Source organism: Rutidosis leptorrhynchoides, chromosome 1 (genome assembly GCF_046630445.1).
Source record: "Rutidosis leptorrhynchoides isolate AG116_Rl617_1_P2 chromosome 1, CSIRO_AGI_Rlap_v1, whole genome shotgun sequence".
NCBI lineage: Eukaryota > Viridiplantae > Streptophyta > Magnoliopsida > Asterales > Asteraceae > Rutidosis > Rutidosis leptorrhynchoides.
The window spans coordinates 402,372,454-402,386,497 of NC_092333.1; positions in this window are offsets into that span (position 1 = coordinate 402,372,454).

Here is a 14,044-nt window from a genome sequence, read left to right on the forward strand (position 1 = left end):
GGTTCATGAGATCCATGAACACAGCTGGTGCGTTAGTCAAACCAAACAACATAACCATAAACTCGTAATGACCGTAACGCATTCTAAAAGCAGTCTTCGGAATATCATCCTCCTTCACCCGCATTTGATGATACTCAGAATGTAAATCAATCTTCGAATAAACCGACGAGCCTTGTCATTGATCAAATAAGTCGTCGATTCTCGGTATTGGATAACAGTTCTTGATGGTAAGTTTGTTCAACTCTCAGTAGTCGATGCACAACCTGAATGTACCATCCTTCTTTTTGACAAACCAAATAGGAGCTCCCCACGGTGATGTGCTTAGTCGAATGAAATCATGCTCTAAAAGTTCTTGTAATTGGCGTTGTAATTCCTTCATTTCGCTGGGTACGAATCTGTAAGGAGCACGAGCTATTGGTGCAGCTCCTGGTACAAGATCTATTTGAAATTCAACAGATCGGTGTGGAGGTAGTCCCGGTAATTCTTTTAGAAATACATCAGGAAATTCTTTTACACCAGGAACATCATTGATGTTCTTTTCTTCAGGATTGATTTTCTCGACGTGTGCTAGAACTGCATAGTAACCTTTTTTTATTAGCTTTTATGCCTTTAGGTTACTAATAAGATTTAACTTCGCGTTGCTCTTTTCTCCGTGCACCATTAAGGGTTTTCCGTTTTCGCGCATAATGCAAATCGCATTTTTGTAACATACGAACTTTGCTCTCTCCTTTTTCAACCAGTCCATACCAATTATCACATCAAACCTCCCTAACTTTACTGGTATTAAATTAATCTTAAACGTTTCGCCAACCAGTTTAATTTCTCGATTCTGACATATTTTATCTGCTGTAATTAATTTACCGTTTGCTAATTCGAGTAAAAATATATTGTCCAAAAGTGTTAATGGACAACTTAATTTGGCACAAAAATCTCTACTCATATAGCTTCTATCCACACCCGAATCAAATAAAACATAAGAAGATTTATTGTCAATAAGAAACGTACCCGTAACAAGCTCCGGGTCCTCCTGCGCTTCTGCCGCATTAATATTGAAGACTCTTCCGTGGCCTTGTCCATTAGTATTCCCTAGGTTTGGGCAATTAGTCTTAAAGTGGCCAGGTTTTCCACATCTATAACAAACAATGGCGGCATTTTTTGTTCCGACATTATTTGTTCCTTTAATTCTGTTAGTCATTGGTCCGTAGACTTCACACTTCGTCGCACCATGACCATTTCTATTACACTTGGTGCAAAATTTCGTGCAGAACCCAGTCGGATGGTATTCTTCACACCTTATACATGGATATTTCTGGTTCCTGTTGCCATTGTTGTTATTGAGATTGTTGTTGGGATTGTTGTTGATGCGGTTGTTATTGTTGTTGGGACGGTTGTTGTAGTTGTTTTTGTTGTTGGGATGGTTGTTGTTGCATTTGTTATTACGAAAAATGGTGCGATTATAGCTGTGATTGTTGTGTTGATTGTTGAAGCGATAGTTACTGTTGTTGTGTTGGTGACCCATTTCACTGTTTTCTTCCCATTTTCTCTTGAGTTGTTTCATTTTGGCCTCCTCGGCCGCCAGCTCTTTAAATCTTCCCTCAATCTGATTTATGAGTTTGTGAGCCATTTGACTTACCTTTTGTATGGAGGTGGGCTCGTTTGAACTCACATCCTCCTGAATCCTTCTGATAACCCTCTTACAAATGCGTTGATCTGCTCCTCTTCATCTTCGAACACTCTTAGACACAATAGGCATAACTCTGTGAATCGTCGTTCGTATGTGGTAATATCGAATCCTTGTGTTCGTAATTCTCTAAGCTCTGCCTTGAGCTTATTGACCTCGTTTCTGGGATGGTAATGCTCATTTATCATGTGTTTGAATGCTGACCACGGTAGTGCGTAAGCAGTATCTTGTCCCACCTACTCGAGATAGGTGTTCCACCATGTTAATGCAGTACCTATGAAGGTATGCGTAGCGTACTTTACCCTGTCTTCTTCAGCACACTTACTTATGGCAAACACCAATTCGACCTTCTCGGTCGACTGTTTTAATCCGATTGGTCCTTCGGTTCCATCGAACTCAAGGGGTTTACAGGCAGTGAAAGCCTTGTAGGAGCATCCTACATGATTTCCTGTGGAATTTTCTCCACTGCTAGACCCTGAATAATTATTGTTGTTTTGCATTGCCGCCTGTATTGCGGCTATGTTTGCAGCAAGAAAAGTACGAAATTCTTCCTCGCTCATATTCAAGTTCTGTCGAGTAGTCGGTGCCATTTCCTTCAAAAATAGCCAAAAGAGTTAAGTTAATCATATAGAATATTAGGAGTAGCCAATAGTATTTTGTAACATAATATGAACTTATTTATAAAAGCCTTTTCTTCATATTAGCATTTTATAAGTTTTAATTCGGGTAGTACCTACCCGTTAAAGTTCATATTTAATAGCTAGCGCAAAAATTAACTACTACTGATAGTGCTCCAAATGAACATATATTTAGTAGCAATATCGTTCCAATATGTAAAGTTTTTAAATGTAATTTCCTTATTTTTAGTTGTAATAGTTAAATAAATAAGTGCGAAGACGAAAGACGCAAATCGCTCGAAAATGAAGATTTAAAGACAAAAACGAAGATTTGAAAGACCAAAACGTCCAAAAAGCTAAAAAGTACAAGATACAATTAAAAAGGTTCAAATTATTGATGAAGAACGTCTAAAAATGACAAGAGTACAAGTTACAAAACGCAAAGTACACGATATAAAATTGTACGAAAGGACGTTCGAAAATCCGGAACCGGGACATGAACCAACTCTCAACGCTCGACGCAATGGTGTAAAAATTACAAGTCAACTATGCACAAGAATAAAATATAATATTTAAATAATTCATAATAAGAATAATATTAATTAATAAAAAGTTGTTAATTGAGCATAGTTCAGGGGTCGTAAATGAAAATTCAATTTCTAATTTAGCCTATAAAAAGCTATGTAACGATCGATTGAAGATCACCCATTTTTTTGATCCTAAATCTATCTTTCTATTTCTATATCTTTCCCCTTAATATCAAATATCAATATCTATATTCTATATCTCTATCATAATGTTAACTTAATAAGATATAACAATAATCTTAATTTTAATTTTAAATTATGATAATAATAAGATTTATGATAGAGATCGTTTGAGTGTGTAAGTCGAAATTCTGTCCGTGTAACGCTACGCTATTTTTAATCATTGTAAGTTATGTTCAACCTTTTTACATTAATGTCTCGTAGCTAAGTTATTATTATGCTTATTTAAAACGAAGTAATCATGATGTTGGGCTAATTACTAAAATTGGGTAATTGGGCTTTGTACCATAATTAAGGTTTGGGCAAAAGACCGACACTTGTGGAAATTGAACTATTGACTATTAATAGATGGGGGTATTGTCTAATTGAGTGACAACTCATTGGAGTCTGTCGAACCTATCTTCAAATTAATTAACCTAATAATTAATAATGATTATGGTTGTCCTATTTAGTGATGTTCATATGGAATCTGTTATAATCATTTAATTAATCAATTGGGTTGGGTAATTGATTATTCATTCTGATCAAGTGGATGAATTAATAATCATATCTAATTAAAACAGGGGTGGATTACATACAGTGATAACTGGTGTAATTGTTGACAGAAGTGATAACTGCGTCACAGTTTAAATCCTTAATCAGTTGGAATATTTGACTTCGGGTATAAGGGTAATTTGACGAGGATACTCGCACTTTATATTTATGACCGATGGACTATTATGGACAAAAACCAGATAGACGTATCAAATAAACCAGGACAAAGGACAATTAACCCATGGTAATAAATTAAAATCAACACGTCAAACATCATGATTACGGAAGTTTAAATAAGCATAATTCTTTTATTATATTTCTCATCGTATCTTTATTTACTGTCATTTTATTCTATCGCAATTTTATTTATTGTTATTTTATTTATCGTCATTTATTTATTTTACGCACTTTAATTATTGTCATTTATCTTTACACTTAAAAATATAAAATCGACAAACCGGTCATTAAACGGTAAAAACCCCCCTTTTATAATAATATTACTACTTATATAATTATATATATTTTGTATAAATATAGTTGTTAAAAATATAGTAAGTATCACCAGCTCCCTGTGGAACGAACCGGACTTACTAAAAACTACACTACTCTACGATTAGGTACACTGCCTATAGTGTTGTAGCAAGGTTTAGGTATATCCCATCCGTAAATTAATAAAACTTGTGTCATATTTTGTAGTATTTTGTATTAAAAATAATACTATTTCATACCCTCACGCTACATCATCAAGTTTTTGGCGCCGCTGCCGGGGAGCGCTAAAACGCTATATTTTTAATTATAATAATATTGAAATAAAATATAATAATATAATAATATTGAAATAGAATATAATAATATAATAATATTGAAATAGAATATAATAATATAATAATATTTAAGAATCAAAAATATACGTAAATTTTAAAAAAAGTCGTATTTATTAAATACTTCAGGGGTATATTATGTAACTTATAATTAATAATTGCTATCATGTCGCTTTCATGTGAATAGTAAATTAATTAATTTATTTTCATTTACTATTCATGAATAGTAAATGAATTAAAAAAAAAATCGTTTTTTAAAAAAAAAAAAAATCGTTTTTTTAAAAAAAAAAAAAAAAAAAAAAAAAAATTCGTTTTTGAAAAAAAAAAAAAAAAAAAAATTTGTGTAAAAAAAAATCGTTTTTTTTAAAAGAAAAAAAAAATTCGTTTTAAAAAAAAAAATTTGTAAAAAAAAAAAAAAAAAAATCGTTTTTTTTAAAAAAATTTTTAAAAAAAAAAAAAAAAAAAAACGTAAAAAAAAAAAAAAAAAAAACGTAAAAAAAAAAATATATATATTTTTAAAATTTTGTCTCTAAAAAAAAAAAAAAAAAAAAAAAAATATTTTTTTTAGTTTTATTACCTTTAGATTTTTAGACTATAGTCGCAACTTTTAGTATTAAGTTTAGTTTTGCCATAGTTATTTTTACTTCTAGAATTTTTAGGCTTTGCCGTAAAATCCCTTAAGTGCTTATTCCTTAGACTAAGTTTTAGGTGCTTTAGAATTTTACGACGCCGTATTTCGCACTACTTTCTTATTTTTATTTTTCGACGCCTATTTTTCGACCTTTTATTTTTCGATCTTTTTCGACGAACTCTTTTTCTTTCTTATTTCTCGCTATTCTAGTTTTAGGACATAGATTTTTATTCTACTTCTTATCTAAATTTCTTAAAATTACGAAAATTTATTTTAAGTGGTTAAATTAATAGACATCAAAATTTTCTGGTTCGTAGTAATAGTTGGATTTGTACGTGGACCGGGTTATTGGAGCCAAACAGTACTCAATTATATTGAGACCAAACGAATCCTGCCCCTCTGCTGCATCTTTTGGCTATTCGAAACGTGGGCAAAATCAGAAAAGTCTATTAATTGGATAACTTATATAATTTTTCTTTCCTTTTAAAAACTAATAGGATATTCAGTGAATGCACCGAGTAAAACGTTCACCACCTTTCATACGTTCACCACCTGTAACTCGATCAAGACATTTAGCAAATATTGTCGCCGTTGATTTTTCTTTAGAATCGTCATCTAGTCGAACAAGAACTCCAACTCAAATTTCCGATAATCCATCTTTTGAACCCGACTTCACAATTAAGAACCCGGAGCATATTCAAGGACAATTCCAAGATCCTGAACCACAAACCGTTAAATCAGAGTCCTCTAGTGATTCGTATTCAACGAATTCAATTATGGAAGTAACGGAACCTCTAAGTATGGAAGATCGAATGAGAGCCACACGCACGGGCCAAGGTCACGCCATTATTAAACCAGAAGTTAATGCTCCAGATTATGAAATTAAAGGACAAATCCTACACATGGTAACTAACCAATGCCAATTCAGTGGTGCACCGAATGAAGATCCTAACGAACACCTTCGTACGTTTAAAAGAATTTGTACACTATTCAAAATCCGAGAAGTGGAAGATGAGCAGATCTATCTCATGTTGTTTCCCTGGACTTTAAAGGGAGAAGCCAAAGATTGGTTAGAATCGTTACCTGAAGGGGCGATTGACACATGGGATGTTTTAGTTGAAAAATTTCTTAAACGATTCTTTCCGGCATCCAAAGCCGTGAGACTTCAAGGAGAAATTGTTACGTTCGCGCAAAAGCCAAATGAAACTCTATATGAAGCGTGGACAAGATTCGGAAGGATGTTGAGAGGATGTCCTCAACACGGATTAGATACTTTTCAAATAGTACAAATCTTCTATAAAGGCGTAGACATCGCCACACGAAAAGACATCGACATAACAGCTGGTGGTTCCATTATGAAGAAAACCGCAACTGAAGCTTACAAAATTATTGATAACACAGCCTCCCACTCGCATGAGTGGCATCAAGAAAAAGATATCTTTCGGTCATCTAAAGTGGCTAGAGCCGATTCTAGCCATGACTTTGATTCCGTTTCCGCAAAAATAGATGCTTTCGAAAGACGAATGGAAAAGATGAATAAAGATATTCACGCAATACGAATCAGTTGTGAGCAATGCGGTGGACCACACTTATTGAAAGATTGTCACATTGAACCAACGATGGAACAACGAGAGAATGTTTCCTATATGAACCAAAGGACGGGAAATAATTATCAAAATAATTATCAACCGCCAAAGCTAAACTTCAATCGAAATCAAAACATTCTTTACAATCCAAAAGGACCCGAAAATAACTGGTATAACCAACAAGGTCCGAATAACCAACCAACTCAAAACAACACTTTCAATCAACAAAGACCTGGCTTATATAAACCACAACAACAAACTGAAGAGAAAAAGTCAAATATGGAAGACGTGGTATTCAAGCTGATTGAATCTCAAACACAATTTATTGAAACTCAAACCCAAACGAACGAGAGATTTGATCAGTCATTAAGAACTCAACAAGCTTTCATTTTGAATCTAGAAAAACACGTAGGTACTCTTGCTAGCATGATGAGTGAGAGGGAACAAGGAAAGCTACCGAGTAATACTGAAGTAAATCCTCGGAATGAGAATGTTAATATGGTTTCAACGAATTCTGAAAAACCAGCACCAGAAGATGGGAAGGTTTTAGATGAGAGTAACAATGAAGAAGTTACACCACCACCACCCGAGTATGTAAAGCCAGTGGTGGCACCATACAAACCACCCATCCCGTTTCCAAGAAAAGGAATTGAGTATGAGCAAGTGATAGGTAATAAAGATTGTGATACCTCTGGAAAGAAGAAGAAGAAAAAGAATAAGAAAGTGCAAGAAACAAAAGCCGTAAATATAAACCCGGTGAAGACAGTTCCACCAAAACCTCCACCTAGGGTAGGTGATCCGGGTGAATTTATTGTTCCTTGTCTACTTAGTGATTGTGTCATGTATGATGCACTAGCAGATTTAGGTGCAAGTGTAAGTGTTATGCCTCTTTCCTTATATAAGAGATTAGGTGTAGGTAAGTTAAGTCCAACGGACATGAGTGTTCGACTCTTTGATCAAACCATTAAGCACCCAGTTGGAATTGCTGACAACCTACCCGTTCAAGTAGGCAATTTAACCTTTCTAGTCGAATTTATTGTCATTGACATAGAAGAGGACCCAAACGTTCCTCTAATTTTAGGTCGACCATTCTTTGCGTCCACCGGGGCGTTATTTGATGTAGGAAATGGAAGAATGACACTTAAAAGTGGTAACAAATCAATCACCTTTATGATTCGAAAGTCTAAATCTCCACCAACTAAAACCGTTGAACCAGTAAAAACGATTGGTAATAACCATGTTGTTTTACCAACTCCAACGGTAGTGCTTAGCAATAATAAAACGCCTAAGTGTGGGGAAAATGAAGTAACACCTAATGATGACATGATAACAAAGAACCCCGTTGTTGATACGAAATTAAATGATCCCATTATTAATAGTTCAATGAAGAAACTTATTAAACGGATTCGCGATGCTAGAACCAAGGGGAACTTTAAGTTATGTAACCGGTTAGTATCCAATCTATCACCTAAAGAAAAGGAGAAACTAGTTGAAATTATGGATATTACACAGGAATCCGACCAATGGCTTAAAGAAAAAGTCACGGATATGCAAGTTGATTATGGACCAAGAGAAATTGACGATAAAGTTAATCACAATTTTGACACCACGGCTACCTAAGTGTGGGGAGATTCAAATGTTCTAAAAAGAAAATGCTATCTAGAGTTAGTTGTTCTGTTCTCGTGTAGTTCCGAGAATGGAATCCGATTGGTCTTTTCCGCTAGCAGACACTAAAGAACTAGTTTTCTCCCCCCATTCTGAATTTTTTTTTTTTTTAGGTTTTATATGAAATTAATATGCTTTTAAGTTTTGTATGATATTTAAAAACAAAATTTACTTTAATTCATTAAGTTGAAAAAATGATTTCTAGAATTCGTCGTGAGTTGAAGACTAGGTCATTAAGCCGAAATTGCTTTACCCGAGGGTGGGACGGCAAATTTTGTTATCATTATTTTTAATTTTATTGATCTAAAGTATGCCAAAAAGATATTAGACTTTATAAATTTTTGAACGTAGGGTAATATACTCAACTTCAAAAATATGTATATATATGTTTGTATTTTATATTATGTACAAAACAGGGTAGAACAACGCACTTTCAAAGACTAACATTAAGTTCAGCAATAGCTACTGATTTTGACGACAAGAAGCAAAATATCAAATGTGATGTAAAATAATATGCTTACAAACTGGGTATTTTTAATCACTTTTCTACACTAATCACCCTCATGAATTTATAATTATAGTCTGATTTCATGCAAATGAGGGCATTGCATGATCTCAAGTGTGGGGAAGGGTTATAAATTCTCTCGGGTTTGCACTTAGTTTATTTGCCAAATTTTGTGAAAATTTGAAAAATTTTCAACTAAATGAATTTAAAATCATGTTTATACATATTTATGAACAGTGAAAACTAGGTGATAATACCGAAATTATCGTTACCTCGAAAAGGACATAAATTGAGAAACACCCTAAAACGCTTGAATTCATTTAAAATGAAATAAAAGAAAATAAAAAGGCAAAGAAAGAAACTAAGTGTGGGAAGAATGTACCAAGTTATTCAATTTAAAACATATATCACATATTTTTGTACAAACAATTGAAAATACTTTTGTTTTGAACGATAATCAACTGTTTTATCCGATGAAAGAAAAGAAGAGATGGATCTACACGATGAATCAATTCCATCATTTGAAGGAAGTAAAGTCTTCCGAAAAAGACACGCGCTTCTTGATTTAGGTCATGAAGTTGTCGTCCAGACCAGCTGTAGGTTGACGAAAAACCTAGAAAAGTCATCACTAAAATCAGCAGGAAATCCACGGACCTCAGCATCAAACAGGGTCGCCAAGTGGTCAGACTTATCCTAACCATGAGAGGGTCTGTCTTGTAAAATGGGGAGGGCACCGTGCAAATTAGCTTGATAAGACTAATGAATCAGATCCCCAGAAAGGATAATCTCCTTAAAGATTAAAAATCAGCTTTTAAGACTGATATTACTCAATCCTAGAGATTGACCTTAAAGATTGAGAATTCAAACTCATGGAATTCAATGATATCTAAACTCTAGCTTGAACGAGAAAATATTTTGATCAAAAATACAAACCGATTTGTTTTCTGAAAACCCATTTTCAATGCGTTCATTACCATTGAACGTAAAATCCTGAGAATTCATCAGAATTCATTAGGTCACCTGAACCAAATCGGGTGTCAACCGTAAGAACGGTGGTTGCATAGCATGGTCAGAGACAGGACCTTGTGCCAGACCGAAAAATCATAGGATGATCTTTACTATCGCTCCTACCAAGGATAGTTCTAGCATCCGACACGTTAAAAGACCATAATCATCTGCATGTCACGGGACATTGCCTTAACAGTTTCTTGTTCATCGCTTTCCTTTACAACCGGACGGTAGTTTACCGAAAGGTAATATACGGAACAAGTAAACTGGATGTGTGCTTTCCGATACCGGGATAGCAGTGGATTACACGAACCTAAATGTTTTTAGCCAAAATATTGATCCACAAATATATTTTGCAACACCAATGGTGGATAAAATCAGAAAACTTATCTAGGGTAAAAGCTAGATTGAATTTTCAAAAGATCAAATGTTTTCATAAAGATCCTATTTCCTAAAGGATCTAAATTTTTATAGTCATGTGGGACTGTAAACCGCCTTTCAAATGTGCACTTTGCTTTGGAAACCGAAAGTAAATCGGCTATTTGATTGCAAGTGTCGTTGACCTAAACCCGAGGCAACTGTGGATGACACAACCACCTTTAACCATGGTTCTATTGTTAATATCATTGTTTATACCGCTTTATCAAAATCACTGATGTACAAAGTGTGAAGAATAAAGAAGTGATTCATGTATGTTTTTATTTCAAGTTCTGTATTGCTTGAGGACAAGCAACGCTCAAGTGTGGGGATATTTGATAGTGCTCCAAATGAACATATATTTAGTAGCAATATCGTTCCAATATGTAAAGTTTTTAAATGTAATTTCCTTATTTTTAGTTGTAATAGTTAAATAAATAAGTGCGAAGACGAAAGACGCAAATCGCTCGAAAATGAAGATTTAAAGACAAAAACGAAGATTTGAAAGACCAAAACGTCCAAAAAGCTAAAAAGTACAAGATACAATTAAAAAGGTTCAAATTATTGATGAAGAACGTCTAAAAATGACAAGAGTACAAGTTACAAAACGCAAAGTACACGATATAAAATTGTACGAAAGGACGTTCGAAAATCCGGAACCGGGACATGAACCAACTCTCAACGCTCGACGCAATGGTGTAAAAATTACAAGTCAACTATGCACAAGAATAAAATATAATATTTAAATAATTCATAATAAGAATAATATTAATTAATAAAAAGTTGTTAATTGAGCATAGTTCAGGGGTCGTAAATGAAAATTCAATTTCTAATTTAGCCTATAAAAAGCTATGTAACGATCGATTGAAGATCACCCATTTTTTTGATCCTAAATCTATCTTTCTATTTCTATATCTTTCCCCTTAATATCAAATATCAATATCTATATTCTATATCTCTATCATAATGTTAACTTAATAAGATATAACAATAATCTTAATTTTAATTTTAAATTATGATAATAATAAGATTTATGATAGAGATCGTTTGAGTGTGTAAGTCGAAATTCTGTCCGTGTAACGCTACGCTATTTTTAATCATTGTAAGTTATGTTCAACCTTTTTACATTAATGTCTCGTAGCTAAGTTATTATTATGCTTATTTAAAACGAAGTAATCATGATGTTGGGCTAATTACTAAAATTGGGTAATTGGGCTTTGTACCATAATTAAGGTTTGGGCAAAAGACCGACACTTGTGGAAATTGAACTATTGACTATTAATAGATGGGGGGTATTGTCTAATTGAGTGACAACTCATTGGAGTCTGTCGAACCTATCTTCAAATTAATTAACCTAATAATTAATAATGATTATGGTTGTCCTATTTAGTGATGTTCATATGGAATCTGTTATAATCATTTAATTAATCAATTGGGTTGGGTAATTGATTATTCATTCTGATCAAGTGGATGAATTAATAATCATATCTAATTAAAACAGGGGTGGATTACATACAGTGATAACTGGTGTAATTGTTGACAGAAGTGATAACTGCGTCACAGTTTAAATCCTTAATCAGTTGGAATATTTGACTTCGGGTATAAGGGTAATTTGACGAGGATACTCGCACTTTATATTTATGACCGATGGACTATTATGGACAAAAACCAGATAGACGTATCAAATAAACCAGGACAAAGGACAATTAACCCATGGTAATAAATTAAAATCAACACGTCAAACATCATGATTACGGAAGTTTAAATAAGCATAATTCTTTTATTATATTTCTCATCGTATCTTTATTTACTGTCATTTTATTCTATCGCAATTTTATTTATTGTTATTTTATTTATCGTCATTTATTTATTTTACGCACTTTAATTATTGTCATTTATCTTTACACTTAAAAATATAAAATCGACAAACCGGTCATTAAACGGTAAAAACCCCCCTTTTATAATAATATTACTACTTATATAATTATATATATTTTGTATAAATATAGTTGTTAAAAATATAGTAAGTATCACCAGCTCCCTGTGGAACGAACCGGACTTACTAAAAACTACACTACTCTACGATTAGGTACACTGCCTATAGTGTTGTAGCAAGGTTTAGGTATATCCCATCCGTAAATTAATAAAACTTGTGTCATATTTTGTAGTATTTTGTATTAAAAATAATACTATTTCATACCCTCACGCTACATCATCAACTACTATCGAAATAATATTCTATCATGAAAAACTTAATTCATTATTATTTCACACTTAAACTTTAAATATAATATTTTACAATCATACTATATCGCTCTTTTACATATAGCATAAAAGTACAAGCACGTTATCATACATATTTTACAAGACATGATAAGAGTAAATGACTTCCACTCTTTTATTCAGATTTGTTTGCTTCATCTTCCTCGGACTCGGTTCGTTTTGCTAATTTCCAAGGGATAAACGGGCCAGTACTCATACGAGGAGTTCTTTTCACAAATGGTTTGGAAAATTCTGATTCTTAGATGTTCCCGGGCTATAGCTAAAGTTTAAGAAATACGGGTGTTTACGGTATATTCCGTCAGGGTATTTCATGTTAACATAAAGTTCATCGGGTTTTTCTATTTTGATGGATTTTCCCTTATTGTTTTCTTTTCCTTTATTAAATTGAGCCTGAGTAATTTCTATCACTTCATCAGAATCCTCATCGGGATCCGATTCATCAGAAAATTGGTAATCTTTCCAATATCTTTCCTCCTTAGCTGAGACACCATCGAACATTTTTAACTTTGGTCCATTGGTTGAGGATTTTCTTTTATTTAACTATTTTTCTGTGGTTTTTAACATTTCCTCCTTCGGATCTTCTTCTTCCGGTTCCTCTTCTTCCGGTTCTTCTTCTTCCGGTTCCTCTTCTTCCGGAATTAGTGAATCTTCCCAATATACATTCGACTCATCATTGTTATTAGGTGAGTCGGTGGGATTGATACTAGAATTAGACATCTATCACACAATAGCAAGCACGTTAAGAGATTAATATATCACATAATATTTACATGTTAAAAATATATAGTTTCCAACAAAAGTGTTAAACAATCATTTTTTTTTAAACAAACACGGTCGAAGTCCAGACTCACTAATGCATCCTAACGAACTCGGTTAGACACACTAATACAAATTTCTGGTTCTCTAAGACCAATGCTCGGATACCAACTGAAATGTCCCGTTCATATCGATTATAAACGTCTCATATAGCGGTCAAACCTCGCAACAAAATCAATTAATATGAAACATTTATAATCGATATGAACGGGACATTTCAATTAAAAGGATATTTATAGAAATCTAAATGGTTCTATGCATCATGAATATCATGTGCCTTGGAGATTTGGATAATGATGGATAGCTACTATTTAGAAGAGTGGTGTATGTGCATTAGTTGGTTTATGCATAACCTCTTGACTTTTAAAGGAACAAACACCTGTAGCTCTCTCTCTCTCTCTACTACCAAAGTTGAGTATATAGCGATTGAAAGATCATGTGCTTAAGGCTTATGGATGAAACAAACTTTCCTCGATTAAGGTACCACTTCTTCTGAAACTCATGTGTGCATCCTCGTGCTAAAATTGGACTAGTCAACCTAATAAGTGATTATTTGAACACCAATTTAGCTTCGATCATTACATGATAAGTGAAATATTAACATGCTCTATATGTTTAGGTTATACATATGTTCATCACTAAGTATACAAACAGATATGCTCTTCATTGAATAACTCGAAACTTAGTGTATGATTTTTCAGTGATAACTTATC